This window comes from Chionomys nivalis, chromosome 15 (assembly GCF_950005125.1).
Source record: "Chionomys nivalis chromosome 15, mChiNiv1.1, whole genome shotgun sequence".
NCBI lineage: Eukaryota > Metazoa > Chordata > Mammalia > Rodentia > Cricetidae > Chionomys > Chionomys nivalis.
In genome coordinates this window covers 27,433,907-27,451,159 of record NC_080100.1, presented here as the reverse complement: position 1 = coordinate 27,451,159, position 17,253 = coordinate 27,433,907, and positions in this window count along the sequence as shown.

Here is a 17,253-nt window from a genome sequence, read left to right as displayed (position 1 = left end):
TGATACAAATCCTCTGCATGGGTAGCAACTACTTGGACTCCATGAGACACAGAGACAAGGGGAGCTGGCAGATATTCTGATGGTGTATGGCTTGCTCTACAGTGAGTAATAAATTCCCTTTCCTCTAACACAGAAACCTTGTATATTCTGGGGAAACAATAAATAGTAACATATTTGGGTCTCCATTCCCTCTAGTTTCCAAGACAAATACTTGTTCGACTGAGGCATAATTTTTCCTTTGTTGTAAATAAGAGAGTAGTTTGAAAGATAAATAGGAAGTCTATGCTGATATATAAATCATAAGTGTCTTTGCTTCCCATATATGTTTTAGTACTTTGTATAATCAGAAAACTATTCTAAATTGTGTGTGTTTATTTGTATGAGCATAATTATATACATACACACAAATATATTATATATATAGTTATATACATATATCATTGCATACATAATCTCAGGAAGTTCTTGCATGCCTCAGGAAGTTCCTGAAACTGACAAGATTCATAATTGTCCTCCGTAAGGTTATATAATCATTGATGCCTTTCAAAATGCTTGCATGCTCTGCAGAGAACTCCAGGATGTAGGTTTTGTTCGTCGTTACCTAGGCTGAGGTAGAGTCTCCAGTGATGCAGCTGCCTTTGTGTCCTCCATGTTTCTGTAAGTAGCCCAATGAACACATTGGTTTTCCAAGTTGGAATTTGGACTTATTAAGTTGGTCTTTCACTGATGTCCTTTCTGATGAATATACATCTGCTAACATCTCCCCAGGAATCATCTCATATAAATACAGTAAGAACAGTGATAGTCTGGGGTCACCTACTTCTAATAAACAAGTATCTTGACCACATTAAAACATGCCTCAATGTGTGGGAAGCGTTTGGCACACACATTGGGAAAGAATGGCCTGGGATGGCCTTTTTTTTTTTTTTTTTAGCCTGCAGATTTGTACGCTTTACTTCAATTCTCCAGGGCATTGGAGTCTTGTGGTTAGGCAACATCCAACTGCTGTATCTAATTCACAGACCAGAGCAAATCATGACCACATTTTCAAAGACAAGAAGAGTGAGTTTTCTCTGAGTCCCATGTCAATAGGTCAGAGGTACCCCAGATATCTCCTAGAATTACCCCCACCCCTTTAATTGTGAATTTACAACTGTTTAATAGGTGATGCAATTGGTTCAAAGTTTAGTATCAAAATTACGTAGTATTTTTACATTTTTAACCCAGAAAATAAGTATCTATAAAATTTACTATTTGAAATACATTCCATTCTCTTTTTCACGATCTCATTTTGGCAGCGCTGGTGATGAGATGGGCAGCAAGAACTGGTTCGGGAAACAGACCATCCTACAAATTATGGAATAAGCTAGTGGATTCTCTTTTAGTGACCTTTTTCACACTGAACTACACTTACCCAGAAGAAAACACCTAAAACTTGTCTGCAGTTATGGAATGTATTTGGTTTTGGTTTGGGTATTTTCTTATTTCATCTTGGGAATTTTTATAATATTGTTGCCTACGCAAGGTCTGAACAGTACTCATATCAATAGACATATTAATGAAGAAGGAGAATTATCCCAGGGTACCATCCCTAGACCAAGAGTTACAGGCAACCAATGACTGCTGAGAGAGTAAAAGAGAACAAGAGGTAGAGGGGGGGAATTTAAACAGCTCAAACTCTCTCAGGGATTAGTCCCCTAATTGTTTATTCAACACAAAGTATTCCTGAAATCCTATACACACAAGCCACATTGAACGGACTCAGCACGTTGTATTTATATATGAAATATGTATATATAATATATATTTATGACATGTATCATAATACAAAAAGAGCATCAATTTAAGAGATTGTGAGTGAAAAGATGCATGGGAGAGCTTGAAAAGGAGAAGGTATCGGAAGGGTTGGAGGGGGGACAGGGAAGGGGAAAAATGGTGTAATTTTATATTTTAATTTCAAAATTTTTAATTTCAAAAAGGTTAAATTCCAAGGAATCCAAGGCAAATATGAACCCAACCTTGAAACACATGGAATTGCCTCATTGCCTTCTCTGTCACAGCTCTTTCAGAGGGAAAAATACTGTATACTCAGTATTTGACTTTCTGTTAAAGGATTTCCCCCACCCCGCAGGTGTCTCTGTGCTTGAGAAATCTGAGCAATAAATCTTATCCATTGTTAATTTAAAATTCGGTTTAACTGGATTTAGCATTTTTATGCAATAAATCTAGCAGTGCTTTCTTCCAAATGTGGGCTTTAACAAACAGAAATCCTCATTTCTCTGTTCCTCTAAATGGAAGACATTGCTAGGTGCATCTTTATCCCCCCCCCCCAATTTTAAGAAAGATGTTCTTTGAATGTTCTCTAGAATGATATTTTTCAGAATATCATCTGATTAAAATGTCTCTTCATGGTGCCTCCTATGTTCTTCTTAGTAGCCATGTTCTCAAGCTCCCAGGAGACTCTGATGCACTGTTAATAAACAAGAAATGACACCACCAGTTTGAACCTCAGCTAAATCCTGATGTGTCTTCACTACAAATCTATTGCTTTGGGCAATGACCTCAACCAAGTGAGTCATTGAGAAAAAACTGAGATTTCATAGAACTGAGAGACAATTGATTTTTAAAGCAAATTGTTAGTGACAATAACTATTGGCTCCCAACATATTTCTAGAAATGATCAAAATTTTTATTTATTTAACAGAGTTTGAATTTTAAAAAAGTCATGGAGAGTACAGTTTTTAGCTCTCCAAATAATCTTCCCCAAGTGGTTGTTGGTTTGCTCATTTTCAGACTCAGCTCTGAAGGTGATCTATCATTAGCAGCAACTAAATGGTTTCTAAGTTTTGTTTGGTTTTTGTGGTGTAGAGACTTGAACTCGAGGCCTTGTACATGCAAGGCAATCGTTTTACCACTGAACTGCATCACAAGGACTGCAATGCTTTTACGTTATTGGGTCTTCAAAAGTCTGTCCTAACTGAAAATATTGCTTTGCATGATACGGAATCCAGACAGATTTAACAGCTTTTGTATGATTAAACAAAAATTTATTATCAGTGAGGTGGTGGTGGCACACTCTTAAATTCCAGCACTCAGGAGGCAGAGACAGGTGGATCTCTGATTATGAGGTCAGCCTGGTCTACATAGTGAGTTCCAGGACAGCCAAGGCTACACAGAGAATCCCCATCCTGAAACATCAAAACAAAAAATTTACTTTATAACTATTGGTATATGACGCCATTTTGAAAGCTACTCTAGATAATGAACATTTTTTCCCTTGCAACATATTAACCTCTCCTATTGAGTCCTCATCTGGACAGTAATACAATGTCATAGGTTTGAGGAATGTTTTAGTTAATTTTCTACCTCTGTGATAAAACTTCATGACCATGGCAGTTTATCAAAGAATGGGTTTACTTGAGCTTATAGCTCCTGAAGGTTAGGGTCCATAGTGGTATAATGCTACACGTGGTAACTGGAGCGAAAAGGTAAAAGCTGTGGCCTGGTTTTATATTATGAACTGAAAACACAGAGAGCAAAGTAGGAATGGTTATGGCTTTTGAAACCTCAAAGGCTGTCTCCAGCAACATACTTTCCTCCAGCAAGGTCATACCTCCTAAATTTAATCAAACAGTGTCACCAACGGGGAACCAAGTATTCAAACATCTGAACCTATAGGGGACATTTTTTAAAGGTTCATATTATTTTTAATTATGTGTATGTGTAGTGGCATGCATTTGAGTGTGGGTGCTTGCGGAGGCCAGGGCAATGATCTTCCTGGAGCTGTACTTACAGGCAATAAATTATAAGCCACTCGACAGGAAGCTGGTTCTTCTGCAAGAGAAGTATGCCCTCTTTACTGCTGAGCCATCGCTCCATCCCCATGAAGGTATTTTAAATGATGAATATGAAGAAGTTGGCATTGCTGCTTGTCCTATGAACATAAAAGTCCTTAGTAAGTATGAGCCAATATTATTATTTACTATCATTTTATTGTTTCTAAAACCATCCTTTCATTTATAAAAGGAAATTTTCCAAAAGCTATGCAATGAGAGAAGTATTAGATTTTCCTAATTTTAAATTCTGTATTGTAATCTGTTGTTAATCTGAAATTCAAACTAGTTGAATTTTTATTTGTTAAGTGTGACAGTCTTCTTCTGACATGTGTAGTCTTGAGCAAACAGAAATCTCTATTTTTCTGTTTCTCTAATCAAACTGAAGACATTTAAAACCGAACTTGCAGCACAATGCTATGACTGATGGGAAGTCAAGCTGTAAATTTTCCCTTTCATTCCCTGACATTTCTGAAAATTTTAACTCTATCAAATATATTTTAACATAGTCCCAACCTTTTGGCGTAATAAACACATGTATGAAACAAGCAAGTGATTTAATGGGCCATGTTTCTTCCACATAGTGAGTTACAGTTCAGTTCACTGCAGCAATGAATAACAAGGAATGGCAAAGCTTGTACCTGGGTGTTGGCCTTCATGGATGTTGATCACTTTTATTTATCCCTTGTGTTATGCCTTTTGGAGACTCAACAGAACAGCTGGTATACTTTTCAGAGCTTCTTCTTAACAGAACTTGATTTTCATCTTTTTTCCCTGTATCTTGAGGCTGCCAAGATATTGGAAAAGCCCTTAGTTCTGTGTATAAATCCTCTGGAAGAACAGAGTCATATTCTGTATTGACTTCTCTGAACTTCTTTCTGGGGAAATGGTGTTCTAAGTATTTGGTGCTTTTAAATCTCTATAATGCCTTCAAGCAGTTAAAAGAAAAATTATTAATAGGTCATTCAACACCAAGGAATGAGTCTTGAAATCATAAATTCAACAAGGAACACTAAATGGGCTCAGTAGGCTGCATTTGTATATTTATTCGCATATATGTGTTTCTGCTTCTGTGTTTGCATATATTTATAGTGATATTAACAATAAGAAAAACAGCCCATGAATTTGAGAGGAAATAAGGGATTGAACATAGGAGTGGTTGGAGGGAGAGAATATAAGAAGGTTAGAGGGAGGAAAGAGAAGGAAGAAATGATGTAAGTATATTTTAATTAAAATTTTAAAAATTTAAAAGACAGAAAACTGACTGACTGGTTTATATTTATTGCACGGAGAAAGTTAGTCTCCAATGCAGAAGCATATTAAATCACAGTAAGATTCATCTAGATCCCATCTACTGCTTAAGACCTCTTGATTAGTCACTTGTATACATTACGAAGGACTCTGACAACTCAAACCTCTAAACCAATAGAGACTCTACTTTTGTATAATCTAATAGAAAATAATTTTAGAATTTATCATTCCAGCTTTTATTATATTCAGAACACAATCCGATAATCAAGAGGTCAACATATTTCTCTTTAGTCTTAGACTATAAGGAAACTGTAGATACTACCAAAAGTCCAATGTACTGTCGGCAGATATTGGGCAAACAACTCAGTTCTTATAGTTCAGTTTCTCTCCATTCCTGATCTTTCTTTCCTCATAAATACATGGTTATGCTTGCTGAAAACACTCCCCACAAGTTTGCAAATCTCCTCCCCAAGGTCTATTTTATTTGCAGCCAAACCAATGGCATCTGGATTATAATATTTCATAGTTGATTAGTTATAGTTTTTTTTAGTTATCATAAAAGATAAATTAGATATAAAATCTTAGACTCACAGAGATAAGACGGGTGATAGAGTATTTTCTTTAATTTTGCATAATACAAATATATTAAATGTTGTAATTGTAATTCTTGCTTGATAACTGTTTTGTTATATGTAATCTTACTATGTTAAAGTTAAAACCTTCCTTTTTAAAATGGGGAGATGATGTGGGATGTCCTTCTGTATATGTGTCACTTTATTAGTTGATGAATAAAGTTGTTTCAGCTAACAACTTAGCAGAGTAAAGCTAGATGGGAAGTTCAAACAAAGATACAGAGGGTAGACTGAGCTGGGGAGATGCCATGTAGCTGCACAAAAAGCAAGATGTGAGGTAACAAGTCATGAGCCTCATGGTAAAATATAAACTAATAGAAATGAATTTAGAGAGAGAACTAGCCAGTAATAGCCTAAGCCATTAAGCCTCTGAGTGACTATTTGGAAACAGGTGGACAGAGAGAAACTGGTCCATGGGACTAGCAAGACAGTGAATACTTCTAGTTACAGATTATTAGAGGAGTGCTATTTTAAATCTTTTGTCAAGTCCACGTGCTTAGTTGGTGTATTTCACTTTACAAACTGACAACTCCCGTTGCAATATTTTATACCTGCAGATAATACATTTAATCACGTTCACCCCTCTCTTTTCCACCCTAATGTTCCCTTCCCACTATTCCTTCCATTATAGTTTTTCTTTTATTCATGTGCCCTATTTTTTCCTCTCCAAATTCTATATTTTGTGATGTACATTCATCTTTCTGGCTACTTCACTTAAGTGATGATTTCTAGTTATATCTATTTTCCTGAAAATGATATAATTTCATCTATTTTTGTGCCTAAATAAAAAAAAAACTCCATTTTTTATCCACTCATCTCTTGACTATCACTTAAGCTGATTCCTTAAGTGAACGATTGTCTACAGTGCTGCAGTAACCATGGCTGTGATCTCTATACTAAACTGATTTTAACCCTTTAGGATTTCTACTCAGTGGTAAAGACGGATCATTTGGGAACCCTTTTATGCACATTTTTTATTATAAAATATGCCCTGGATTATTTTGAAGTTAGGATATTGCTTACCACCTATTGTTACCTTTCTGCTCACAGGTTTACTAGGTCAGCCATAAATTATGATCTCTACTTGGGCACATTATTTAAAGTCTCATTTTAGGCTATCCAGGAAATTGGGTACAAAGACCATGCAGGAGACCTTTTTAAATCACGTTAAAGCCACACTAACACGATTTCAGCTGGGCTGGTTGTATTTTATGCCCCCATTTAAATCTGCTTTTTAATCATTCTTATTTTCAATGTTTATTAAAAGATAAATGAAAGCATTATAACCTCAATGCAATCTGCTGAGCCAAATATATAAGATGAAAGCAGATGCAATGTTGCAAAAACAGCCAGACAAAAGATTTTAAAAACATGAATTAAGGAAGCTAGAATTTTGTCTAAAAGCCATGATACTGCAATAGTCACTGAGGAAGATAAGTGTGATCGGACATTGTGTCCATGCTATCAGTCAATTAGACCTGATAGCAAGAATGCTAGTTTGAAAGGCAATATTGTCTCTGAGCATTATTTGGGTGTCATGGTAACAGAAGATACAGACTCTCATTATATACTGTCTTAAATCACCTCTTTAAGCTCTTAACATGGACCTCTAATTCTTAAGGGGATTGATTAACTTGTGGTATATATTTCAATTCATCAATTTGATCACATATTCAAACCTCGAGAGATGCTGTAGTTTTTTGGTAAAACGATTTTGTGGATTTTAGAATTAGATATTTAGAACCTGGTAGTGGTCTTGTGATACGATTATTTTCTGCCTTTCCGCTTTCCCATCATGATGATTAACTGTGTAGTCGGGAGTGGTGGTTTACCTTGTATATCCTGAAACCTCCCACTAAAGAGTTTGCAGGCAGTGTGCTAGCAATAAGCAATTCAGAATCTCATCAGAGGTAGGTGAGTTTTCAGAACTCAACTAGCTAAAACTTTGTGCTTTTAAAAAGAAGAAATGTAAGCCTTGGATGGTACAAAATAAATGATTAATGGAAGAACTAACCACAAAATGCACTAATTAGGATGAAAACAAATACAAGAACTCAAAATATAACTTATTTACTGTCTGTTTCATACAATTAATTGTATCCAATTAAACAGTAAAATGCCAATGATTAATTAAGAAACTCTGCTTGTCATGAAACACTGTCTTACAGAATGACTTCTTATGGTTATAAATCTTGTCTTACATGTTTCTATTTCCCAAATATTCTTTCTTCTTTAGTAAAAACTGTATTCTGATCTAATTTTTATACAAGGGAAAACAAGAATTCTTGATTTCTTGAGAGGAAGAATCTTTAGAGGAATACATTATCTATGAAATGTGTCCACACATGTTAACTAGGCTCCTTTCAACTGATAGCTGGGAATATGGGGTGAACACACATTTTTCCCACCCCTGACCCATATATTGCATTTATTTCTAAACATTTACCAATGAGTAGATATGAGAAACACTTTTTCTTGCAACGTCTTACACTTTGGTGAACACATTGTTTTTAAAATTATAATGTAAGTCTCAATAATATTTTGTTAGGTGTTACTATGGGGGAAAATTGGATTTTTGATCATGTTTGTATTTACCTCTCTTGCTGGCTGTTTCATATGGTGAATGTCAAGTGAAATTTTAGAATAGATTAAATGAGTTGCCAACAGAAACAGACAGCTCATGGATACAGGCCCCCATGTTTGCACACCTGTGCTTGGAGAGCTTGGTGCTTATTTTAATGCTGATTGTCAATGTCTTAAAGTCTTAGATTTTAAGAAAACACTTTGCATTAAAACGTGTATTGGATCCCAATCAAACTACCAGAACTTTTCCTCGAAGATATTTTAAAAGTCCAAAAACTATGTAGAAGCACTGAAGGCCAAAGACAGACAAAACAATCCTGAATAAAAGGAGTACAATAGAAAGAAGGTATTATACTGCAGAACCAGAGTAATAAAAGGAGTACAATAGAAAGAAGGTATTATACTGCAGAACCAGAGTAATAAAAACAGTGAGGTACTGGCACAGAAAACAGACATATAAATCAGTGGAATAGAACAGAAGACTCAGCAGTAAGTTCACAAAACTACAATTACCTGCTCTTGGTAAAGATATCAAAATACACACTAGAGAAAAAAAATCAACAAATGGTATTGGGAAACATGGACTTAAACATGTAGAAATAGGAAATTAGGTGCTTATGTCTCACTTTATACAAAAATCAGCTACAAGTGGATCAAAGGCCTCCATATACGATATTACATCCTAAAAAAGTGAAAAAGTGAAAGCACATTTCAACTTACAGATATAGGCCAGGACTTTCTGAAATAAAACCAGCAAATGATAAAATGGATTTCATGAGACGGAAGTTTCTATAGAGAAAAAGAACATGGCAAGTGATTTACTAGATATACTAACACGGGATTATTATTTAAATATATAAAGAATCAAAATAAACTGAACATGTAGAAAACAACAGTTTTTTTTTTTTTTTAAAAAGAGGGCTATGGATCTGAACATGAAATTCTCAAGAGAAAAAGGCAAATAGTCAGAAAAACTTTAAAAAGCATTTTCTCGAAATCGGTTGGGAGCTCATTCCTTTATTAAAAGGAGGAAGCAGAAAGATAAATACAGAAGAAGAGTAGAGAAAGGTAAAATAACTATAAACATGCCTGAAAAGTCATTAGGAGCCATAATATTAACACTCTACCTAAAAGTACCTATAATACAAGTAAATTGATCTACAAGTATTCATGTATAGTTTAAATTAAATTTTTCTATATGAACTGGCAATGTTCCTTTCCAGAGCCAAAGCCCTCTAACCCAAACTCCAACAGCAAGGCATGAGAAATCCTATTTTGAGTAGTTGGTCAGTGTTGTTCAAGGGACTTCCCAAATAGTACAGGCTATTGGCATTGCCCTTGGTTGTACCCAGAAGATGGAAGCTAAGTCCCTAATGCTGAAGACACCATGCACTTCAGACCTAGGGCTCAGAGGCCCCTGACATGGAACTGACCCAACAGCCTCCTGCCTTATGCGTTTCTTTAATGTACCAGAAAGTGGCATGCAAGCTTCCAAGGAGGAGAGCAGCCAACAGTCCTGCCCCGCTATGATAGCTGCGTGGTCTGAAGGATCATGCAGTGAGATTTCAGTTGACAATTTCGAAGGTCACCCACCAGAAATATGCATTCTGATGGAGACGAGCTTAGATGCAAGGTGTCGGAATACTGCCCTTTGAATAGTGGCTGTTCTTGCTGTAAGATTCCTTGTGACGCCATAGCGCTCCCACTCTATAGAAGCAGTCATCCCAAAAGCTTCAACAGTGTATTAATCAACTGTTGGGCACAATTTTGACCATGCACTGGTACACTGTGGGACTCTGGTGAGAAAGTAAGTCTCACGGTCAAAAACCTTTGTTCCTATAGTTAAATCTCTACTCCATCCCCTGATATAAGTGAAGAAATCAGTTCCCTACAATGATCTTTTATGGCAGGGCATTTGGCAAGACAAAGAGTCTTGCAAATAGATCACAAATGGGACCTCCCATATAGGCACAAGGACAAAATACAGCATATCTGAGTTTGTTGATTTCTAACCCTCTCAGATAAGGAGGACTGGGTGCCCTGGATTCACCCTCAGCCGATACAGGGAAGTGTAACCTCAGTTAACCCGCTCTCACCTTAACAGGCTGTTAATACTCTGTACTTACTTTCATCTCGGTTTATGGATACAAGTCTAGGAGATTAACTGTTTGTGTCTTAACCCTGAGAGATAACAGGAAAAGGCTATTGATCATTTAACCAGCTCCAGAGAAAGGGAATCCTTTTCAAAGAGACACCATGGAAATAAATACCACCGTTTAGCCTGGGCAGCTGGAAAGTGTCAGATTCCAGATTTCATGATATGCAACTATAGGCCTCCTCTTTGTTCTAATTGCGTAGAGCAAAAGATGTAATTCTTAGATCTGCAAGGTCCCCTTTAGCCAGCTAACATTTGGCGAAAATGATAATGCGGAACAAACACCGCATGTTTCCCCTCTGCAGTTTTACACCAGTTAGAATGGCTACCCTGATGCTGTTCTCAGAACTACAGTTCCCTATGAGCCAAGCGAGAACCAAGAGTGAGACAGTGTTGCTGCATTTTCCCCTCTTTTTAGGTTTTGCTGCGCACTACGGCCCCCATCTGCGCTCTATGCGCTAGAACCCAGTTCACGAGCTTTGGGCAAGGGACTGGAGGTTGAGAATACACAGGCAGAGACAGACCGACACACAGACCTTCCAACACTGGCACCAAAAAGCCCCTCTTTAATAGCACCATGGAGGCTTAAATACCCTGCAGTCAATGGCCAACAGGTGAAAATCCCATCCTCTGATACTCTAGGCAAAGCACAGCTTCTAGTAACTTTCATTAGAAGGCGCTAGACAGGGAAGAGCAGCTGAAAGCCAGGACTCAATTAGTCTCAACAACGTTTATCAATTACAAACTTCTAGTTTAATTAGTCACACTGAGGAATGTAATATAGCGCACAAACTCCCCTTTTCCCTTCTTAAAATTTAAAGGTCCTTAATTGACCCTTTCGCCGTTGCCGGGGGTATTTTATAAGCCACAACTTCCTTGAGCTATTAAATAAGCTGATAACTGTTGCTTTGGGCGGCTCTGTTTTATGATCTTGTAATCTTGCTATTGCCAGAGAATTGCTGATTTTGTGTGTGTGTGTGTGTGTGTGTAAACTGAAAATTATGCAGAACAACAGAAGAATAAAGAGAGAACAATAAAGAGAGTGATTTGGGAAAGCCCATGGTGAGAGAGTTCATTTGCCCTCAGATGAGCTAAGTTCTTTCATTTGCTCTTGTGTCCGTTCTGAACCCTGAAGAGTCTTGAGGCTGGACCCCAAAGGCTCTTGTTAGATAACTATGAACCACAATGATCAGCACAGCACATTATTATTATAGGGAGAGCGGGGCCCTTTGTTTGTTCCAGCCGCCGGGCTAGCTTACACCCAAAATAATCACACAAAAACTGTATTCATTAAATTACTGCTTGGCTCATTATCTCTAGCCTCTTATTGGCTAAATCTCAAATCTTGATTTAACCACATTATAACTCTCAGGGCTCAGTAGTGGTACAACATATCTTATGGTAATCAACAGTTATCTAACTGAACTTAGGACCCACTCAACAGGAAAGAAATCGTGCCCGGTTATGAGTTTGAGCCAAGTACCTAGGGTTCGCGAAGTTATGGATCTTGGAGGAGAGCCTACAACCATCGCTTTTCCTAAGCAATCATAATCCTTAAGTACATACTAAATATTTGTTCTCATGCTAACAGAAAAGTAGTTCTTACTCCTCATCAAGAAAACCTGTCTTTGCAACAGACAAGTTTTAGAAAACCACAGCCAATCAAAGTGCAGAGTTGGGGAGCTTTCACGTCTCACATCTAAGGCTAAAAGACCATTGTAAGAACTGCAGAAGCTACATCTATAAAGTCTTGTTCATAACTGCCTAAACACGAGCTACATACAGACAACAATAATAGACATGCTAAAGTGGACAGGGCAAAGCCCAGGAATCTCAACCCTACACAAAGGATTAAGACATGCTGACAGCAGGAGAGCACACAACATCTCATACCAAATGGTCATCTGTGAAAACACACGTACAAGAAAATGATACAGACTAGGCAGTTAGTACTTGTGTATTTAGGTATGTAACCATCGGTGAAAAAAGAGGCCATGAATTTGAGAATGACCTTCTTGATAAAGAAAAGTCCAGCAATTTATTTATTATACCTATATTGAGTGTCTAATATTCACCAAGCACTCTGTTGGTATGTAAAACTACATCAATGAATATTCCAAGACTCCTGTGCCTATTAAGCTTATACTATGATGAGATACTTAGTAAATACTAAGTAAATTAGGTGGTGTATTAGTAGGTCATACATGTCTATGGCAGGGAACCAGGGAAGATCTGTTATGAATTTAAAAAATGGATCCAGATAACATGTTATAAGGTAAGGAGTAATTGTTTCTCCCCTCAAAGAAAGAAAAAATATAACCGAAGAAATATAAAAATAAATGCCTACAAATAAAATAATCAGCCTCCACATATCACATATATGTCAAGTACCAATAAGTGGCATACATATTAAATTCTAAAGTGACTAAGTAGAAAGATTGCTAAGCTTAGAGCTGGCATGTGTTAGAAGACCAATACTTTCCCTTCTATAAATTGATTTAATCACAGATTTCCAGTCAATCAAATGACTGATTTCTGCTCATTGTATGCATCATAAAAGGATTTCAAAGCTGCGTGTTCCCAGTATTTTTTGTTCGTGAACCTGCAATTTGAGCGAGGCCTTACAAAGATGGTTGTTCTTGGTGTAAGTGGCATCACCCACGGGTTTCCTCACACACGCCTGGCAGTTGACACTGACTGCCAACTGAGACTTAAATTGCAGCTCGTGACTATAATGTCTGTTTGTGCCTTTTTTCAGGTGCTTCCATTTCCCTGTAACATGGCAGGCAATTCCACAGACACATGCAGAGGTAGAGCTCAAGAGAAGCCTTTTCTGCTTCTGCTGCAGCCTGAGGAATCACACAGTGCTGCATTTGTTTTATTCTGTTTATCAAGGCAACCACAAAAGCCAGTCTAGCTTCCAAACGGTGGAGGTGATGACAGAGGATAGCACCACTTCTTGATGGAAATGGAGCACATTTCCTGATGAGAATGAGAGACCAGGAATAGTTCTATGCTTACTTTGAGAATGTATTTAATAATCTTGGAGCCATTTTTATAACGGCACCTAATTCTAGTTATGATTATTGATACCTCAGAGAACAAGAGTAAAATAAAATGTGAAAGTTAGTGACCATAAAGTAAAACAATGAAAGATACTTTAAAAAAATCTGTGATGTTGACCTTCAGGCAATCCAATGTTCTAAGGGTTTATTAATCTGAGTGCAAATGATTTATATAAGAACCTGGATCCAACTATTTCTGGCAGCGACCCTTGGTAAATAAGTATCTATGAATTCCTATAAGATTCCTGATCCTGAGTCCCATAGTGTCTCTAAGATTCCCTGGGGATATTCCCTCGTGTTTATTTCTACAACATCCATGGTACTCCATTGGATATTCATGCTTCTTGTCCCCTGCTTGGTTAGATACAGTAGCTTTATGCTTGGGGTTACTCATAGTCAGAACGAGGCAGAAGCACCTGCTCTGATGGAATATGCTACACACCACAGTTCATTGGGGGCATCCTAAGCAGATTTCTGGATATTTTCTCTGGTTCCTATAGGACATTATTCCCAGCATTCTTCTAATTATATGGATGATGTCCCTTTTGCTCTGCTTCTTACAAATATAGTATATTCTTTTCTCATTTTGTTCAAGTATTTTTTTTTTAGATTTGTTATTTGAAAATATGCATTTAAAATGCAGTCAAATGTTTTGTAGCACATTTTCTTGTATATCAGATATTTTATACACAGGTACATGTAATGACTATGCTTCATGACCAGTACATGAGGCAGGTACAGGCATTATCCTCATGAAACTGAACATCTGTGTTCATATAGCTAGCACATGACAATCAGGATTTTATTGCTGACATTTAAGATCTATAGCCATTGTTTTTATCCTCTGTGCTAGCCATGTGGATTTGACCATGATACCCATTGACCATTTGAAAACATATCCAGCATCCTCTTCTCGGAGGGTTAGTCAAAATGCTTTGCTCTCAAGCCAATGGAGCAATTAGCTGATAGACTATGTGCTCACTGAATTCTCAGAATATTGTGTTGTAATCATTCAAACGAGTTTCCTTTTACCCATGTATCTCAATTTCATCCCCAGCATTTGCTGATGCTCGAGAATGTGTTCTGTGCTTAAAAGCCTAAGAGATGGAAGCTGTGGTGTCCTGAAAGTAGTCACGTGACTTATAGAAGAAAGTCTTTCATGTACCGTAAGACTGATTTTAGCCCCTCAACCAGCTTGCAGATGAAAGACGGCTTCACTTTCAGGAACTTATGACCTGACAAATATCTGTCTAACTGTGAGTGGCAATACTACAAAAAGAAGAGCTTTGAAATGTCCAAAATGAAGTAAAAATGCCCCAGAAAATCAAATATAGAAGTCACCAGAGGTGGTGGTGAACTGGAAAGTCAAATAGGTTTTTTTTTCTCAAAATGGAACATCTGAAGTAGGGTGGCTGTATTCCTGAGGACAAAAGCAGTGCTGTGTCAGTGAGGAGCCTAAAAGAAATATACATGTATCTAACCTACATGGGAAGTAAATACAGACAAGATCTCCTGAGTAAATTGGGAGCATGGGGACCATGAGAGAGGGTTGAAGGGGATGGGAGAGGAAGGGAGGGAAGCAGAGAAAAATGTAGACCTCAATAAAATCAATTAAAAAAATAATGTTGTGTAAGCATTCCCCTGTTATAATTTAATTGTTAAAGACTCTTAACAAAAAAATTATCTGTGTTAGGTCTCGATAAATGCATTTTATTTCATCCATTGTATTAATTAACTTGCTTTTGCAATGTGGGCGGTTTAACACAAGCCTTATGAAAGTGAACTGAACACTCTACCACCAAGTCATACCAATACACTTATTTTTCTAATTATTAATGTAATATATTGTGTTGTAAATGAAAATTTTTCATACAGCATAAATACCATTAAAAAGAGACTTCAAAATCTGAATTGTGATAGTGTTTACCATGTTGTCTATAATTTACAGGATACTTTCTCTCCCTCCTGATTCTTATAAGAGGAAAAACTCAGATCTCATCAGATGTTGTTCTAAGACCCCCCCAAAGAAACAACTGTTCGTATTGTTAAATTCGAAACTTTATGTCTCCTGTTGCTTTAACCATAGAGTTTTCTGTTAGGTGTCCACATACAACTGATAAAATTGTTCTCATGCTTTATCTTACACTTATGTCAAATGCAGTTACATCTGTTTTTAAAACCATGAAAGAGTGAATTTCCTGAATTGCATCTGTAATATTTGTTGCAACCATGTATTTGTTTCCATTTATCTCCAGATAGCAAGTACAAAGTGCCATTTTGCGGAGCAGCCCCTGAAGGGAAGACTGAAGGAAAGAAGCCTGTCTGGACCTCTGCCTCTGGTGAACTGAAAGGCTTTCTAGTGAGTAGCAGAGTAGTGGATTCTCCACCGAGAAACCTGGCCTGGAAAGCAAATGAAACACTCTCACCCAGTCTGGGATAATCTTAACAGAAAATTATGAGGGCCCAAAGGACATAGCTTCTTGTGTGCTATATAAGGAAGACAACTCACTTTTAGCTATGCAGTCTTAAGTGATGTCATAACCAGTGCTGTATTTCCGGCCAGTTGGAGCTGATGGTGGTCTGGATGTGGAGCTAACCACTATACAAGATCCTCTACCAGCTGAGGCTAGGGAATGGAGCATTGATTTGAGTAAGCTATGAGCAGAGGCAAGGACTCATTTTATTCCAGGGAGATGTCTGGTCTCACTTCGCATCACAGTACATAGTAGGGAAGCACCCTGCTGTGTGAACCCATTCTGTGCCAAGCACGGAAATTTTTCCCTTAAAGAAAAGATGGTTGAAGTTTTACATAGTGTGTGTCTAGCACATTCAGCTTTTGGCTCAGTTGTTGGAACGTGGATTTTATTTTCCTCTCTTGAAGTTATCATTTTCATTCTTGTGTCTATCATTTGAGTGAAATATATGTACCAGGTAAAAGTATCTTTCTATTTTCTATTTCCTTTTGAATTTAAACCTGTTCTCTATATTTCAAAATGCTCGTTCTGCTTGAAGCAAGCACTCTTCTCACACTTGTCCAAGTTTCAGAAATTATAATCATGCTCATCAGAGAGTTTGTTGGTTCGATTCCTGGGTCTGTAGAGTTTGGTAAGTTGTTCTTAAGGGCAAAACTGAAGAAAACATGAAGACAGAGCTCAGATATAAAGGAAATGACTTAACAATAGACACGTGCTCTACTCTGTCCTTACATTAAGCTTTTCTGAGGTAGATGCTCTGCAGGGTTCTACAGTCTTCCCAGCAAAGAGCCATAAACCAGAGAAGCAATAAGCTGCACCACTTCATATCCATGAAGTATTGATTGTCTGTGTGCAGATTTAAAACATCAGAGCTTTAAAAGCTAATAGGTCAAAGTGGGAATAACCCTTGGCCTACCCATGAAGTACAGGCTGTTTTCTGTTTACCCTAGATACCCTGACAGATCTTCTCCTGGGCAGCACACTTTACATATTTCCAAGAAGCCATTTCCCAACATTCTAGAACTTTCCTACCCACACTTCTCATTCGTTTCCAGCTACAGGCTCATCACTACTCTGTGCCCAATTCTCTATTTTGTTTCCTAAGACAGTGGCTACTTTTATAGACACTGGTGGGACTCATAAGCTAAAAGGAATATTTCTCCAGCCCACAGAAATGGAAAGGGTGTTAGAGAAAACTTAGGCACACACACACACACACACACACACACACTCACACACACTCACACACACACACACAAA